Source organism: Ovis aries, chromosome 7 (assembly GCF_016772045.2).
Source record: "Ovis aries strain OAR_USU_Benz2616 breed Rambouillet chromosome 7, ARS-UI_Ramb_v3.0, whole genome shotgun sequence".
NCBI lineage: Eukaryota > Metazoa > Chordata > Mammalia > Artiodactyla > Bovidae > Ovis > Ovis aries.
The window spans coordinates 41646320-41662912 of NC_056060.1; the positions used below are offsets into that span (position 1 = coordinate 41646320).

The following is a 16593-nucleotide window of genomic DNA, read 5'->3' on the forward strand; positions in this document are numbered from 1 at the left end:
AGAGCAGAAACAGAAAAAAAATTTTAAATGTGAAAGATCAATAAAACTAAGAGCTGGTTCCTTAAAAATATGAAGAAAACGGATACACCTTTAGCCAGACTCATCAAGAAAAAAAAAAGACACAAATAAAATCAGAAAAGAAAGAGAAGTTACAACTGACACCACATATATCCAAGGATCATAAGAGAATATTACAAACAATTATACACCAACAAAATGGACTACCCGGAAGAAACGCACAAATTCCTAGAAGCATACAAACTCTTACTGAATCAGGAAGAAACGTAAAAGATCAGCAGATCAATCACCAGTAATGAAATTAAATCAGTAATAAAATTTTTCCCAACAAAATTCCAGGATCAGGCAGCTTAAAAAGTAATTCTACTAAGTATTTAAAGAAGAATTAACACCAACCCTCTGCAAATTATTCAAAAAAAAGAAAAATGAAAGAAGGAACGGATTCTATGAGGCAAGCACCATCCTCATACCAAAACCAGACAAAGACACAACAACAACAAAAAAGAAAACTAAAGAATATCACTGATGAACATAGATACAAAAATCATCAACAAAATATGAGCACACTGAATTTAATAATACATTAAAAGGATTATATACTATGAACAAATGATATTATCCCTGGGACACAGGATGGTTCAATAGCTTCAAATCAATCAATGTGATATATCACATGAACAAACTAAAGAATAAAATCATATAATCATCTTAAGATACAGAAAAAGTTTCTGACAAAGTTAACATCCATTTATGATAAAGACTCTACAACAAAGCGAGTATAAAGGGAACATACCTCAGCACAATAAAAGCCATATATGACCGATCTACAGTGAACATCATACATAACAGTGAAAAGCTGAAAGCATTTCCTGTGAAATCAAGAACAAGACAAGGATGCCCATTCTCACCACTTATATTCAACAGTTTTGGAAGTCCTAGCCACAGCAATCAGAGAACAAAAATAATAAAAGGAATCCAAATTGGAAAGGAAACATAAAACTATCAATAATTGTAGATGACATAATATTATATATACAGAAAATTTTAAAGATACCACCAAAAAACTATTAAAACTAATAAATGAATTCAGTAAAGCTGCAAAATAAAATCATCATACCACCTATAGACTGAATGCAATCCTTATAAAAATACCAATGGCACTTTTCACAGAACCAAAACAAATAATTCTGAAATTTATATGGAAGCACGAAACACTGCAAATAACTAAAACAATCTTGATAAAGTAGAAGAAAGCTGGGGGTATCACACTTCCTGATTTATTTACATTATAAAACTATAGTAATCAAAACAGTATGGTACTGGCACATAGGTCAATGGAATAAAAGAGTCCAGATACCCACACTTACATCGTTAATTATTGCAAAGGAGGCAAGAATATCAAATTGGGAAAAGACAGCCTCTTCAAGAAATAATGCTCAGAAAACTGGACAGCTATATGCAAGAGAATCACACGAGACTACTTTCTCACACCATCTACATATATCTTAAACTCAAAATGGATTAAAGACATAAACGTAAGACCTAAAAACATAACACTGAAGAAAACATAGGCAGTACACTATTCGACATTGGTCTCAGCAATATTTTTTTTTAATATTCTCCTCAAGCAAGAGAAAATCAAAAATTAAAGAAAAAGCAGACTATATCAAACTAAGAAGCTTTTGCACAGCAAAGGAAACTACCAACAAGACAAAAATGCTACCTACTGACTAGGAATATATACTTGCAAATAAAATATCCCATAAGAGGTTAACATCCAAAATACACAAACAGCTCATACAACTCAAGATCAAAAAAAAGAAAAAAACTCACTTAAAAAAATGGGCAGAGGACTTTTCAAAAGACATATAGACGGCCAACATGCATATGAAAAAATACTCAGCACCACTAATCAGTGAAATGCAAATCAAAACCACAATGTCACAGCTGTCAGAATAGCTATTATCAAACAGATGACAAATAAAAAGAGCTGGCAAGGGTGTGGGAAAAAGGGAACCCTTGTGCACTGCTGGTGAGATGTAACTTGGAGCAGCCACTATGGAAAACAGTATGATGGTTTCTCAAAAATTCAAAAATATTGAATAGAACTGACACATGACGAAGGAATATCGCTTCCGGGAATCTATGCGAAGATAACAAGAACACTGACTCAAAAAGATACACACTGCATGCCACTATTCACTGCAGATTTATTTACAATAGCCAAGATATGAAAGTAATCCAAGTGGAGATCCACACACACAACACAAAAGCACACACATGTGCACACACACGTGCAAAAGTATATTACTTAGCCATAAAAAATGAAATCTCATTTGCAACAATGTAAATAATCTTGTAGATACCTGAAGTAAGTCAGACAAACACTTTGATTTCTCCTATATGTGGAATCTAAAGCACAAAACAAAACAGAAACAGACTCGCAGATCAAACTGGTGGGTTGCCAGAGGGGAGGGGGATGAGAGATGAGTAAAATAAGCCAGGGAGATTAAAAGGTATAAACTTCCAGTCACAAAATAAGTCAGTCACAGCGATGTAAAGTACAGCATAGGGAATACAGTCAATAATAGTGTGTAATAAATTTGCATGGTAACAGATAACTAGACTCACTGCTGTGATCATTTTGTAATGTATAAAATTATCAAATCACTCTGTAGTACATCTGAAACTAATATTGTAAATCAATTGTTGTTGCTGTTGCTGTTGAGTCTCTAAGTCATATCTGACTCATTGTGACCCCATGGACTACAGCCGCCTGACAGGCTCTTCTGTTCACAGGATTTCCCAGCCAGGCAAGAATACTGGTGTGGGTTGCCATTTCCTTCTCCAGGGATCTCCAGGGTCCAGGGATCAAACCTGTCTCCTGCTTGGTGGGCAGATTCTTTACCACTGAGCCACTCGGGAAGACTTGTAAGTCAACCCTCAACAAAAACAAATAGGTAAGTAGGTAGGGAGGTAAAAAGAAAACTAAAACTACTCTAGAGATACTGTTCTATGAGAATCTTAGTTTGGAGGAAATTTTGGAAATCATCTAATTCAATCTTTTTTCTAAAAAGCAATTTTCTTTTACTTAAGTCTGTGGAAGTCATTTGGTCAATTTGATACATTCGTCTTTAGCATAAATTTAGTTGTAAAAAGGCTTTTTATGATCAGCAAAATTGCGACTTTCCTATTAATTTCTCTTCAGCCTCCCTGGTGGTCTAGTGGTGAGGATTTGGTGCTCTCTCCTCAGTGGTCCCAGTTTTGGTCTCTGAGATAACGCCGGTTTATTCTATTCCTCCTCTGGAAAATTTCACATATCTAGATTCATTGATTTATTCAGTAAGTATGTGTTGAGTTCCTATGGCACTCAGGGGGCCTAGCTCTAATTTTAACATGGCTCAGATAGAAATAGAAAAACTCCCTTCTATCTATGGATGAAACATGCTAATTTTGCCAACATGCCACATACAGATTCCAGACCCTTACCACTATTCTGATCGCTATATGCTTTGACCATGAACTCAAAGTTTGATGCCCAACAAAAATGATAGTAGTTAAAATATTAGAGTCATTACAAAAGTCATGGTATAGGTGACTTAGATTCTTTCTTCAAATCTCTATAAAGGTATGATATTTTTTTAATTCAAAAATAAATGTTGAAAGTGATATATTCAGAACACAATGCAGTACTTCATCCTGTGGCAAGAATAAAGTAAAGTGCTTCATTTTACTTTTATTATAAATCTTTTTAAGAAAAAGGGAGGTCATAAATAAATACTATAGACTATAGAAGTTACATAAAATTTCAAGGAAACCACTTCCAATAAGATCATCAAATTTATGTGAACAAAATATCATAAAGAAGGGAGCCACTTAGCATATTCGCCAGATGAAAATTTAATATAAAGATAAGTCATTAAGTATTTTAACATTTATTCACTCAGCACCCCTTATGCATTGCATACTTTAGGTATGAGGGTAGTATTTGGTGGGGTAATAGCAAAAAATTAAAGATTTACCTGCTTTGTTTGAGTTTCAATGGGACAGATTTCGGATCCACACAGGAAAGTTTTTTATAGTACTTAAGTAGAAACCAACTGCTTCGAAACATAGCATGTCTTTATTATTTAAATGTTAAATGATACCTTATAAAGGAAAGGGTAGAGGACATACGTACTGCATTAAGAGGTTCCTGCCAGCTCCCAAATTCCTTAATTTTTGTGGAGTAATTTTTCCAAGCTGCCTTCCAAATCTAGACAGGTGCTCCCTCTCCACTGAAGGAGGCTGTATTGCAGGCTTCGCCCCACTACCAGGCAGACATATTCAGAGTCTAAGGCCTGACTGTTAGGGTGACCCCAATCTGTCCAAATGACTTTTATCTCAGGATACACTAGAGCCTAGTGTGTCAGGATACTTACTTGTGTCTGAAAAGAAGTCCTTTCCTAATACAGACTGATTTTATCAAAGGAAGCATTCCTTCTAGAGGATAGTTTAAACTGAATTAAGTATCCTTTGTCATTAAGGAGGCCTTAGTGGCAAAGGAAAAGGGAGAAAAGGGCTTGAGTTAAGATTTTAAAAGGTAGGCAAAAAAGAAACATAAAAATATAACTGTAAAATAAGGTTGCAGAAATACATTAATTACTAATAATCAAAAAGAGGTAGGGAATATATAAATACTTAATCACTGTTATTGGGTGCAACTTTGGGGGGAAATAATTGGTCAAATTCACTAAAAGCTTAACATAACTCAGAAAACTTATTTCTAGACATTTACTTAAAGAAATAATTAAGGATATGCAAAAAGAATTTGTTCAAGGGTATGGATCACAGTATGCTTAATAAGGAAACACTGGAGATGATTTACTTGTTCAGCAACATTGAATTAAACATTGTACAGATACAATGAAATAATACAAATATTAAATGTGTATAGTCACATGAAAAATTGTGACACACTGTTAAACGAAAAAGTACATTATCAAATATGTATTCCACATAATATTCTATAAATAATGTGTTTACATATAACACATATTAAGATTTATGTGCATGTGTGTGTGCTCAGTCACTATGTCCGACTCTTTGTGACTCTGTAGACTATAGCCCACAAGGCTCCTCTGACCATGCAATCTCCAGGCAAGCACACTGGGGGCGGGAGGAGTTGCCATGCCCTCCTCCAGGGGATCTACCAAATCTGGGGATAGAATTCGTGTTATGTCTGTGTCTCTGCAATGAAGGCGGATTCTTTACCCACTGAACCACCTGGGAAGCCTATATGACTTTTTAAAAGTTTTGAAAGATTTATAAAAATTTTCATCTTTCAGTAAAAGAAGTACATGTAATTTTTCATTTATTACTATATCATAGTTTTCTAAAATAAACACCTATTACTTAAAATGTATTGTTTGAAAAATGTAGGAAAGAAGGCTATCAATTCTCAGGCAAGGAAGAAAGAGGCAAACAGGAAGGCAAGTCCTACCCATGAATCTACAGAATGAATAGGAAATTATTCCTGGGGAAAAAGAATTACAGGGAACCCAAGCATCTCCATTGTCTATTACATTTAGGAGTCAAAAAGCTTAAAATGCAAAAGTTGTTAATAATTTATTGCAAGTTATGTCTATTAAAATATATTGTCATGCCCACATTGGATTCCTCTTGATATTGATAAGGGGCAGGGTTAAAAAAAAAAGGGAGGGGGCAAAAAGGCACAAGGCACCTAAAAAAGAGGATGCATGTATGTGAGAGGGTAACACATTGGTTCACAAGATATCCTTCTCGGGAGATGACTTAAATTACAGACAACTAGAAGTAACTCGGAGAAGGCAATGGCACCCCACTCCAGTACTCTTGTCTGGAAAACCCCACGGACAGAGGAGCCTGGTAGGCTGCAGTCCATGAGGTCGCTCAGAGTCGGACACGACTGAAGCGATTTAGCAGCAGCAGCAGCAGGAGTAACTAGCTAATGCTACAAAAGCCAGGCTATTCTACTACATGCAATAATTAGCATTTTATTTAACTTAGCTTACTAAATCTAGTCTATGGGACCCAGTTAATCCAGGTAACAATAAGTCTAAGTTTCCCACAAAATGAGCACAAGAGAAGGCACATAAGGAACGGTGTCTAACAACCAAGAACTAGAATAGTTTCTCTTTTACTTATTAACACGTAGGATGGCTATGAGCTAAGTTAATCTCCACAGTAAAAGCAAACCAAGCCTGAGCTCCAATTTGGAAAATTTAAGGGTAAGAGTAATGACCAGGTGGGTAACCAGAAAAGAGTACTTCTGAAAGTTGATGTTGAGACCTGAAACTTATATGCATATTCAAATCAGTCAAAAAGTCTCTCACCTCTTAGCAGAGGGATAAGGCTGCCAAGTCTCATCTGACCATCTGCCCGTAATTTGTTTAGACCTTTTTACATGCTCGGCAATGTGTTAAGGGCTATGTATACAGCAATGAATTTAAAGATGTAGTCCTGAGGCAGTTTGTTTTAGTAGAAAGAACAGAAATACGGAGTCAGAAGATCCGGATTCATGTCCTCACAGTGCCACCTATTAACTGTAAGACCTAGAGGAAACAGTAAGTTTCTTCTTGGGAAAATCAGAGATGACAATACATCTGTCCCACCTATCTCATAGGACTACTGTGAGAAACAAGTAATATACTGATTTTGAAAGAGCTAAACAAACATTAGTCACTCTTAGTCATTTTAATCCAATTTTATTTTTATAAAAATGTTAGAAGGTGGGGGCCAGTATGAGTCATGGGCCCAAACACCTCCAAGGATAGACTGGGCTATCAGCTGCTTCCCATATCATATTTTCAAAATCTCAGTGGGAGATTATGACATTTACAGAAGTAGAGTTATATTAGACTTAAATTCATCTTGCCTTTTTCAAAGAGTTATCTACACTCTCAAACATAATCAGTACTTCACATAATTGAAAAGCAACAGCCTCCTAATGACATTCAAACATGTCAAATACTCAAAAGTAGTTCAATGCAGCCAAGTGAAAGTGACTGCTCCAATTTATCTGATCTAGAACTAAATTCTCAAATTAACAACAAAGCCCTGAAAACAAAAGTATCACTTGTTAATAAGTTAGTATCACATGTTTCTCTTCCTACATATTTGATCTGAAACCACAATTTAAAGCTTAGAGTGAAACTTATATAAATTCTGAAAGCAAAAGTAAAATCAGTTCAGTTCAGTCGTTCAGTAGTGTCTGACTCCTTGCGACCCCATGGACTGCAGCACACTAGGCCTCTCTGTCCATCACCAACTCAGGAGTTTACTCAAACTCATGACCATCGAGTCGGTGATACCATCCAACCATCTCATCCTCTGTCATCCCCTTCTCCTCCCACCTTCAATATTTCCCAGCATCAGAGTCTTTGCAAATGAGTCAGTTCTTCCCATCAGGTCGCCAAAGTATTGGAGTTTCAGCTTCAACGTCAGTCCTTCCAATGACTATTCAGGACTGATTTCCTTTAGGATGGACTGGTTGGAACTCCTTGCAGTCCAAAGGACTCTCAAGAGTCTTCTCCAACACCACAGTTCAAAAGCATCAATTCTTTGGCGCTCAGCTTTCTTCACAGTCCAACTCTCACATCCACACATGACTACTGGAAAAACCACAGCCTTGACTAGACGGACCTTTGTTGGCAAAGTAATGTCTCTGCTTTTAAGTTGCTGTCTAGGTTGGTCGTAACTCTTCGGTCAAGGATTAGCATCTTTTAATTTCATGGCTGCAATCACCATCTGCAGTGATTTTGGAGCCCCAAAAATAAAGTCTGTCACTGTTTCCATTGTTTCCCCCTCTGTTTGCCATGAAGTGATGGGACCAGATGCCATGATCTTAGTTTTCTGAATGTTGAGCTTTATGCCAACTTTTTCGCTCTCCTCTTTCACTTTCATCAAGAGGCTCTTTAGTTCTTCTTTGCTTTCTTCCATAAGGGTGGTGTCATCTGCATATCTGAGGTTATTGATATTTCTCCCGGAAATCTTGATTCCAGCTTGTGCTTCATCCAGCCCAGTGTACTCTGCATATAAGTTAAATAAGCAGGGTGACAATATACAGCCTTGACATACTCTTTTCCTTCTTTGGAACCAGTCTGTTGTTCCTTGTCCAGTTCTAACCGTTGCTTCCTGACCTGCATACAGATTTCTCAGGAGGTAGGACAGGTGGTCTGGTATTCCCATCTAATTCAGAATTTCCCACACTTTGTGGTGATCCACACAGTCAAAGGCTTTGGCATAGTCAATAAAGCAGAAATACATGTTTTTTTTGGAATTCTCTTGCTTTTTCTATAATCCAACAGATGCTGGCAATTTAATCTCTGCTTCCTCTGCCTTTTCTAAATCCAGCTTGAACATCTGGAATTTCACAGTTCATGTACTGTTGAGGCCTGGCTTGGAGAATTTTGAGCATTACTTTGCTAGAGTGTGAGATGAGTGCAATTGTGTAGTAGTTTGAGCATTCTCTAGCATTGGCTTTCTTTGGGATTGGAATGAAAACTGACCTTTTCCAGTCCTGTGGCCACTGCTGAGGTTTTCAGATTTGCTGGCACACTGAGTGCAGCACTTTCACAGCATCACCTTTTAGGATTTGAAACAGCTCAACTGGAATTCTGTCACCTCCACTAGCTTTGTTCATAGTGATGCTTCCTAAGGCCCACTTGACTTTGCATTCCAGGATGTCTGGCTCTAGGTGAGTGATCACACCATTGTGATTAACTGGGTCATTAAGATCTTTTCTGTATAGTTCTTCTGTGTATTCTTGCCACCTCTTCCTAACATCTTCTGCTTCTGTTAGGTTCATACTATTTCTGTCCTTTACTGAGCCCCCCTTTGCATGAAATATTCCCTTGGTATCTCTAATTTTCTCGACGAGATCTCTAGTCTTTCCCATTCTATTGTTTTCCTCTATTTCTTTGCACTGCTAAGTCACTGCAGTCGTGTCCAACTCTGTGTGATTCCATAGATGGCAGCCCACCAGGCTCCCTTGTCCCTGGGATTCTCCAGGCAAGAACACTGGAGTGGGGTGCCATTTCCTTCTCCAATGCATGAAAGTGAAAAGTGAAAGTGAAGTCGCTCAGTCATATCCGACTCTTAGCGACCCCATGGACTGCAGCCAACCAGGCTCCTCCATCCACAGGATTTTCCAGGCAAGAGTACTGGAATGGGGTGCCATTGCCTTTTCCGTTTCTTTGCACTAAGAATCTACTAATAAGTTGATCTATATTCTATCACATTTGTCTTCAACAAAAACACCAGAAATGATGGTTAAAATGAAAATACTGAACCTATGAAATAAAAATAAGAAAACACCAGTGGGGAAAGATAGTAGAAGCAGACACACATCTTTTGTTTGCAAACTCATGCTATTAAAAAATGACCAGGGAAGATAAGAAATGGGTAAGTTACATACAATTGCTGAACTTAATTAAAATCACAATGACTTGTATTTCTGCACCAGCCAATGAGATGCAATGATGGCAGTGACAGTGTCTCAGTTCTAACTCCTAACACTAAGCTTACAATTTAGCTGTAGAGATAGGGTTAGGTGATTCAGTAAGAGAGAGAGATATTTAAGGCTTCCTCTGATTATCCAGATATCAGCTTGGCCAACTCCTTATTTGCCTAAAGTCTTTTACTCAAACCTAACCTTGTGATTGCAGCCATGAAATTAAGATGCTTACTTCTTGGAAGGAAAGTTATGACCAACCTTGCTGACTAAGGTCCACCTAGTCAAGGCTATGGTTTTGTCAGTGGTCATGTATGGATGTGAGAGTTGGACTGTGAAGAAGGCTGAGCACTGAAGAATTGATGCTTTTGAACTGTGGTGTTGGAGAAGACTCTTGAGAGTCCCTTGGACTGCAAGGAGATCCAACCTGTCCATTCTAAAGGAGATCAGTCCTGGGTGTTCTTTGGAAGGAATGATGCTAAAGCTGAAACTCCAGTACTTTGGCCACCTCATGCGAAGAGTTGACTCATTGGAAAAGACCCTGATGCTGGGAGGGATTGGGGGCAGGAGGAGAAGGGGATGACAGAGGATGAGATGGCTGGATGGCATCACCGACTCGATGAATGTGAGTTTGAGTGAACTCCAGGAGTTAGTTGGTGATGGAAAGGGAGGCCTTCAATTCATGGGGTCTCAAAGAGTCGGACATGACTGAGTGACTGAACTGAACTGAACTGACTGAACATTCTCAACGTGGCCCACAATGCTCATCCTAATATCATTTCTCAACCTACCTTCCTGATCTCACCCTGGCAACCCTGAACCCCTTAACTTGTTCAGCTTTTTCTTCTTTCTACATCTTTAGTCACCTTCTCACATCCCATACAAGTTATTTATTATGCTTATTGTTTATTCACTCTCTCTTTCCCCTACAATGTAACTTCCATGAGGGCAAGAATCTTTGCACTGCTCACTGGTATATTCCAAGACCCCAGAACAGTGTCTGGCACATAAGAGGCCCTCTATAAACACTGGTTGAATCTTTACCCCTTTCCACCCTGTCATCTCCTGGCTCCATTCTAGCTCCCTATTCTCAATGTGCCTCATCCTACCACACCCATAGGGAACAACTGGGACTGGAAATCAATAGAGACTCTATTTCAGAGAAGAGAAGAAAAGAGGAAGGAAAAAGAATGGTAGAGAAGGAGGTTTTAAATTTATCCCCTACCTTTTGATTCCCAACAATTCCAACCTAAGTTTTCGTGTGTAATTTTTCTAAATTTTCAATTCCTCCCAAATTCTATCTCGACTGCCTTCTTAGTCAAATTCTTTTTCTAAACTCGCAACACTCCTGGGTCAATTGGGTGATAAGACAAGTTTAAAGAATAATAACTGAAAAACTGCAATCAGACTCAATGGAAGGAAAAAAAAAAAAACCAGAAACAGTGGAAGAAACATCTGTGTCTCATTTCCTTTTCCCTTCATAGCTAAGCTGCTTCAAAAAGTGGTCTACATCCCCCTCCTTCCTTACCGACCATTCACATCTCAGCTCTTCTGCTCGGAATGAACCTTTCTGATTCCTTACTTAAATGACCACTATGTCGCTCATACCTTCAAAACGTTTTTACTGAGCACTTAGAATATGCTAGGCACTATGTCAGGTTAGCTGATTCAGTGGTAAACACAATTCCTAGACTGGCACTTTGAGCAGAAGAGGAACACTGACAGCAACAAAGATGAGTGACAAACGCTAAGTATTATTTAAGAAGTTACCGCAGACAGATATGACTTTATCTAAGGGACAGAAAAGGCCTCCCTGAAATGCAATGTTTAAAGAGAAACGCAAACAGTAGAAGATAGATGAAAGACAAGAGGAAGGATGTTTTAGGAAAAGGAAATAGTACCTGCAAAAACCTGATGGACAGAGTGCATATAAAGAATGGAAGGAAATTCAGTGTCAGGAGAGACAGGCCTTAAAAGCCATATTATTCTAAAACTTTAATCTGTGGGCAAGGAGAATAAAAGGAAATGACACAAAACCTCAGATTTAAATTTTCTAGACGATGAAAATATTTGCCTTATCGCAATTAGAGCTGAAGGAAACAAGAATAGACTCAGGATGACAGAGATAAGTTCTTGAAACTCCTTGATTTCTATGGAAAGAACTTCCTCATAAGTTTTTGTTTCTCCTCAGACTCCTTCAACATATTATTTTCTTCTGTCATAATTCTAAGACTACTGCCTTTCCTCAGCTCTCTTACAAATGTACTCTTCTATATAACCTCACCTGTACTACACAGGTACCATCCCATAAAGTGACAATGACTCCCAAACCTGTATCCCTGGTCCAGCTCTCTTAAGGCCAGAGCTGCATTTTCTACCATCTGTTGGACATAATCACCTATGTACCGTCATACATTCAAAACCAAACACAAGATCCAGAACCCACAAATCTGGTATTTTTTAATTCTGTTGGTGATACCAATGCAGTCATCCAAGCAGAAATTCTAAATGCAACTGGCTACCTGTTTTTCCTTCACTGATCACCAGGTAATTTTGATCATCTAAATACAATGCAAATCTATCATTTCCTTTCATCTCTAATACCAGTGCCTAAATTTCAGCTTGCATAAACTTTAATCTGGATTATTCAGTAACTGGTCTGCATACTTTCAGAAACTTTGTCTAATCCAGCTTCTATACCATGAGAGTTTCCCTCCTAAAGTGTTTCTTCAGTTTACAGGAAGAAGTCCAAATTCTTTGCTATGACATACAAGGTCCATTATCTGGTCCTTGTCTGCCAGTAATTGAGTGAGTGAAGTTGCTCAGTCAACTCTTTGCGACCCCATGGACTATAGCCTACCAGGTTTCTCCATCCATGTAATTTTCCAGGCAAGAGTACTAGAGTGGGTTGCCATTTCCTTTTCCAAGGGATCTTCCCGACCCAGCGATCGAACCCAGGTCTTCCACATTGCAGGCAGACATGTTACCATCTGAGCCACCAGGGAAGCCCTGTCTGCCAGTAAATAGCTTGTACTCCCCATCTATGGAGTCTCTGCCACGTTTGGTCAAACCAAACTTGGAAAGCAGATGCAGGTCCCTCAAGATTTATCATGGTTTTTCAAGCCACTAGGTATTTGCATACACTATTTCCACAGCCTACAATTTCTTTCCCATTTGTTCACCTAGAAATCACCCTGAATTCTTTTAAAATCCAGTTAACATCCCCACTCTTTTTAATCTTCCCTGGTTCGCATCATAGCTCTCTGTCCTCTTCTCCTTTCCCTAGTCCCCACAGAAAAAAAACCAAAGTTGAGCATTTCTCCCACTTCACTTCTATTCTGGCATTTACCAAATTATGACTGCTTACATGTCTGCTTTCCTGACTAAATTATGTGTTCCTGTTGATAGTGTACTTTTTCATGTGTGCATCCCCATACCATACCATACAGTTGGCACTCAACAGAAAAAAACCCCAAATATTTCCTGAATAAATAGAAAGAAGTATTTCTTGCATAAATGAATATCTACAGAAGGGTTGTGATGTATCAAGCTTTGTTTTTATAAAATTAGTTCCTGGGTTAAGCTATGCTAAAGCTGAAGCTCCAGTACTTTAGCCACCTCATGCGAAGAGCTGACTCATTGGAAAAGACTCTGATGCTGGGAGGGATTGGGGGCAGGAGGAGAAGGGGACGACCGAGGATGAGATGGCTGGATGGCATCACGGACTCGATGGTCGTGAGTCTGAGTGAACTCTGGGAGATGGTGATGGACAGGGAGGCCTGGTGTGCTGCGATTCATGGGGTCGCAAAGAGTCGGACACGACTGAGCGACTGAAATGAACTAAAGTCACTCTAGAATTGTGACTTCTGGCTTGGGGAAGAGAGAGGGAGGGTATATATAAAAGAGGGATTCATTACAGCTGACCCAGTTCATCCAGCACCCAGAGAACACACAGAAGTAATAAGACTATGTGACAAAGATTTCTACACAAATTATAACATTACTTTAAGTAGTAAAAATTAAAAACAACAATGCGAAACTTAGAGTCATTAACTAAATGAGGATTTGTTCAATGGATCTTTTAAACATGGTATTTTTGAAGACTATTTAAAGATCAGGGCTCATTTAGTCCACCTGTCAATGCAGGAGATGTGATTTCAATCCCTGTGATTTCAATCTCCAGGGAAGATCCCCTGGAGAAGGAAATGGCACCCCCACTCCAGCATTCTTGCCTGGGAAATCCCATGCACAGAGGAGCCTGGTGGTCTACAGTCCATGAGGTTGCAAAAGTGTGGGACACGACTTGGTGGTTAAACAACAACAATTTAAAGATCAGGGAAAATGCTGGCCATTCCAATCAAGTGGAAAAAAAGAGATATATCATGATACCAATTTTATAAAGCCATGTTTAAACATATTGGTTTGAAAACTTTCAGGAAAAATGCCTGAAATAAACTATTAATATTAAATTATTAACAGTACTTATCTCTGGTTAATTTATACAACTAATATCATTCAACAAATATTTATTGAGCATCTGTCTGTCTGCTACTGTACAGTAATGAGCAGAAGACATTTGTTCCTGTCCTCCTGGAGCTAAATATATCACACTTTTATAATCAATCAGAAAAAGCAATACAGGTTAGAAAAGAATACATGAGATCAACCCACTCTAAATTTATAACCCATAAAAAAGATTACTAACACTTCTCTGGAACCTAGGTTGGGAACAACTTTCATACAAATATTTAGATAAAGGCAACCTACCCAAATGACTTGTACTGTTAGTTGTAAACTGTATCATAACAATTGTCTAGATCACTATGGACAGAAGGTAGCAGAGATACTATCTCTCCTCCTTCTGTCGGAAGATTTTAAAATTAATGTTAATTATAAATAAAATTTGCTTAGTTGAAATTTAATCTCTCATACATCTTCCACCACATTTCTTTTCTCCTTGTGTTTCTTTCCCCTCCACTATTTCCTGCTTTCACCTTCAATAATTTAACCCATTTATTTAAAAGAATCTTTGTAATAGCCTTCTTTCAACCCAGAATAGCCAGTTTGAGTTCTGCCCTCCTAGGGATTCTCAAGAAAGACAGGAGCTTCAGAGGGGATCTGTGCCTCTGAAGAACAAAAATAATTCACCAAAAAATCTCAAAGCTGTGGTACTTTCAAAGCTCCAGGTCCATAAGATAGAAAAAGAAATAAGGAACTTTCCTGGAGGTCCACTGGTTTAAGACTCTGCACTTCCAGTGCTTCACTGTAATTATTTTGCTAGTTTACATCACAGACTGAAATTCTTCTAAAACTTCCTAGGATTTTCAGTTCATCCTAAACACAGTGATAAATAATAAAATTAAGTGCTCTGAGTTAAAAAACTTCAATACTACAGTTTGAATGTTACCTGTTTTTAGGCATATTAAGGAGTAAATACACAGACTTAAAATTCTGTTAAGTTTTAAAATATTGACAATGGATATGCTATGAAACAGTTTTCCAGAAATATTTTTCCTAGGGGACTCAAATAATTGAAATTTATAATAAAAATTCGTATGCAGGATATAATCGGCATTACAAGAATATATAGAGTATTAAATGTTAACTTAGTGTTGTGATGTCAAAAGCATATGCCCAAAGAAGTAGGGGACAGAATTACTGATGGTCATTCACTCATCAGTTTCAGAAAGTGCTTATTCTGTGCCAGGCACAATTCTAGGTACTGTTAGAGACAGAGCAGTGCGTAAAACAGAAAATTCCTGCCCTCGGGGAGTATGTTCTTGGATTGAGATAGATAACAAACAAGAAAAAAGTAAGTAAAACATTAGAGTAATAAGTGCAAAGAGAAAAGAAGTAGGGAAAAAAGATTGAGAGGGTATAAAAGCAAGGAGGGAAGGGAGCAAGCCATGTGGCTGTCTGAGGAAAGCCATTGTGAGCAGCAGGAATAGCCAGAACAAAGGCCCAAAGGTAGGAAGATGTACATTCTGTTTAAGAAAGAGCAGGCAGGCCAGTGTTGCTAGAAGACAATGAAGGAGGGGGAAAAGTAATAAATGAGGCCAGAGAGAGAATGCGGAAGGTCTGTCTAGGGCCTCCTGGAAGAGCATTGGAGTAAGGCTTTCCTGGACAGTTAGGATAATAACAGTTGGAAATTTAGGAAGGAGGTGATTCCAGGTAATTAGACCAAAAGAGAACAAAAGACAAGGAACCAGGATTTTGAGGATGTTTAGGAATCAGCAACTGCTTGCTGCGGAATGAATATACACATAAAGTGAGGGAGCATGAATATAAGAGAAAGGGATCATGTGTGAGCTGACAGTTGAAGGTGCTGTATGATAAATATTCAGTCTTTGATCCTCTGTTTAGGAACTGTAGAAGAGAGATAGGGCAGGGAGGCACCAGGGTAAAAAGTAATCTTAGCTGCCCCCTTAATATAACCTTTTGCTTTCCCTGGCAAGGATAAAACCCTGCTCCAGATAACTGCTTTAGTTAGCTGTTATATTTATAAAGAAAAATGGTAAAAGTCTTGGGATTTCTGTGGGGAACACTTCAAATGTTCTTGTAGTAGGAAGGAGAGAAAATATACAAGAACTGGAATTCAGATTACTGTATTATTAACATGAACTGAATTGATGATGAACAACTGTATGATTAACATTAACTAGTAATACATAGTGAATCATAAACAGAAGATGACTAAAAAGCGGGACTGAGAAAGCAAATAGGAATTTCAAGTTTTTAAAGATCATTCCACAAAATGGCTAATTCATGAATAAACAAGAGTTAACTATACCTCTAATTCTATATAAAGAGGATTCTGGATTCTATTATAATTATCCACTTTGAATTAAAATTATTCACAAGGCAAAAGCTGGATCCTTCCTCCCAATTCAACATACCATACAGAACAGTACCTAGTACAGAAGATGCAAATGCTTGCTTAAATAAAAATCCTACCCTTTACTTTTCATCTCAATAGAATCAGTGTTAGAGCTGTCTTAGCACAACCTCAAATTGTTACTATTAATAAGGAGGATATTAACAAAAACAGAAGTTAGGAAGAAAGGATGATTTTCTTCCATATTACCACCTATGCAAAACAACAT

General features: G+C 37.9%; 1 protein-coding gene across 1 annotated transcript in view; it reads right to left on the reverse strand.

The window, feature by feature from the left end:
• Positions 1-16593, reverse strand: part of MAP4K5 (mitogen-activated protein kinase kinase kinase kinase 5) — a 114413-nt gene that overhangs the window by 96639 nt on the left and 1181 nt on the right. The gene's annotated exons all lie outside the window — the stretch shown is intronic.